Below are 2,935 nucleotides of genomic sequence, written 5' to 3'. Positions count from 1 at the left end.
ACTGTGATGTGTTATTGCTTTATAACCTTATAACATTTGTTAATTATGATGAGACTCACCCTTACATGTTGTCATTTTCAGATTGAGGATAGCGGTTGTTCGACTCGGTGAGGATTAGCTCATGAGTCAGTGTTTTAGTTAGCGTCAGGTGTCATGCTCTGGTAGTTGTAACACTGGGGACGCGATTGTTTAGAGTTTATGATTATGACTCTAGTTATGTTTTGATGTTTTGAAGGATAAGTTTTAAAGATGTTAAACTTAGTCCGTTTGATTTAATTTCCGTTGTGTTAACATGAAACGTTTTAATTTATGATGATTACCTCAGTGAATGCATGACATGACTGAATGATGTTATTTATTATGAATTGTGGCACCCTTATTTCATGTACTCTGAATATTTGTTTTATATTGCCGCGGGGTTAGTAAGGGGTGTTACAGAATCGACAATATCCACTGCTGATAATGTGTTGCATGCCTTTATGGATATTGATGTCGGCTCTGCGCTGGCGAGGCTGAATAGCTTTGTAAGCCAATACACTTTTCCTTCTGACTCAGATCAATCTCGAGAGCATGCAGACAAGATGGGGCCTGAAGCCACCAAAATCAAAGCTTTGCTGCGCGACGACCATAGTCTTTGTAGGGAGCTTTTGGAGGCTTATTCTCAGCAGCAAGGGATGGAGATCTCTGATTTCTGCATGCTCACAGTGGAGGCCTTTGCAAAACTCCTTCCTCTTCTTCTTGAAAACATTGAGAATGTGAGGAAAAATAAGGATTTGATTGAAGCTAAGCAGACCGCTGTGAAGACAAATGTGGACACTGTGATCAAGGCAAAGAGAGTGATCGAGGAGATGAAGACTCAGCTGGTCCAGGAGCGTCAGGAGCAACTCTCTAACACTGAAAGATCCGCAGCAATCCGCCGTCGGCTTGAGGAACTGTCGAAAGAGATGTCTGACTTGAAGTAGGATTTGGATCTCATCACCAAACAGGAGGAGGAATTTGCCAAGGAGATTGCCCCCACGCAGGCGCATATGCTAAGGATGACTGTCGATGTTGTTGCTGTTAGCCTAGCTACGGATCAAATTGAAAAAGAGATCAAGGTGCTCAAAGATGAATCTGACACCTTGGAAAGCCGAGCAACAGATCTTCAGCTCAAATTGTGTTCTTTCCAGAAGCTATACGGCCATTTATGATTTTGTTGAGACCATCTGCGTATGGTTTTTATTTTGATGTAATTTTTCCTTTTTGTACCTTTTTTATTTTGTAATTTTTTGACAATTGGTTTCCGGACCAACTTTAAATGCCATGTTTTCGTTTCATTTGCCGGCTTTTAATACTGTTAACCAGCTCTATTTCGACTTTCTATCTACGTCGTCGAAATGGTGAATTCCTGAAGAGTAGGTTTATATCCCTTTAAGTACTTGCCACTCACTCTGATAACCCGTCGATCCGGGGCTAATTCCTCTAACTCATAAGCATTGTTGATAAAGACTTGTATTACCCTAAACGGTCCTTCCCAATTTGGTGACCATTTTCCTAAAACCCTATCATTTCTGTTCATAGGTAATACCACTTTCCAAACTAAATCATTAATAGCGAACACCTTGTTTCTTACCTTTTTATTGTAAGCTTTAGCCACTTTGTCCTTTTGTCTTCTTAACTAAAATTCTGGTATGACAGACTCGGGATGTCATTCACGATGTCAAGACATCTGATCTGTTATTAATGTAGCAGAGGCAGAACAAAAAGATCCCCCAACTTTTAATTACCCCTAAGAAGGAGTCAATGAGACCTGGGATCACATATGTTTAGTCAACATAACCATATGATAAAGTTTACATGGTTCTGTAAAGGAACAACTAACACTTCTGAACCTGATGTTATGCATGATGTCATAACATCCATGACTGAATAAACAAAACAATGCAGAAGATAAACAACACAGTTAATTGTTAACCTCCAAGGACCCATCAGGTTTCTTATAAACATAGGAACAGGTCTTTAGTCACCTTTTAGCCTACCCTGGTGAGTTTCTTCTATTCTTAAAACCAAACTTTAAACAAGCTAAGAATGTCTCAATTTCACATTGAGTACATCTTTTGGAATGAGAGACATGGACAGTGTCAGCCTTAATCTTGGGCTTTAAACATGAAGTCTCAAATAGTTAATCATTCTGCCATCATCCAAAATTCCCTGGAAAGGGTCAGCCTCCATTCATGCTTTCATTTTATCATAAAATCCCTTGGAAAGGGTCAGCCTCCATTCATTCCTCCATTTTAACAAAATCCCCTGGAAAGGGTTAGCCTCCAAAATCAGTCCTTTAAAGTCATAATTCCCTGGAAAGGGTTAGCTTCCAAAACTTAAACTTTTAAAAAGATAAATCTCACTTAAGGTCAGTCTCAGTCAATAAAAACCAATTCCCCGGTAGAGTCTACTTTAGGTCAATCACTCAAATAAATTCCCCAGTAAGAGTCCATCTTCAAACCTGGGTCTTTCATTCATCAATTCCAGTTTAACAAAAGCACAATCCTCAGTAGATTCAACCTTTAGGATAATCCTCAACAGAGACAAAAATCCCCTCTGAGTCAAAAGATCCCACACTGGTAGATCTTTCTTCATTTTAAAAGTCAGCCTCAACCTTGGGCTTTGTACAAGGCACATACTCCCCTTAGAGTCAAAACCCTACTCGTAGGTATTCCCCTATCTAGAGTCAGCCACAACCTTGGGCTTTGTACAAGGCAGATAAACCACATTTCCTGTGTCAAAAGATTCCTAACCTTCAGGATCTTTTCCCCCATAGAGTCATCCATACTCAGTTTCCTCAATAGTCAGCCACAACCTTGGGCTTCATACAAGGCACAAAATAGAGTCTTCCCTAGATAAGAGTCAGCCACAACCTTGGGCTTCATACAAGGCACAAAATAGAGTCTTCCCTAGC

This window comes from Vicia villosa, unplaced genomic scaffold (assembly GCF_029867415.1).
Source record: "Vicia villosa cultivar HV-30 ecotype Madison, WI unplaced genomic scaffold, Vvil1.0 ctg.001600F_1_1, whole genome shotgun sequence".
NCBI classification, from domain to species: Eukaryota; Viridiplantae; Streptophyta; class Magnoliopsida; order Fabales; family Fabaceae; genus Vicia; species Vicia villosa.
Note: the sequence above shows the minus strand (reverse complement) of the source record.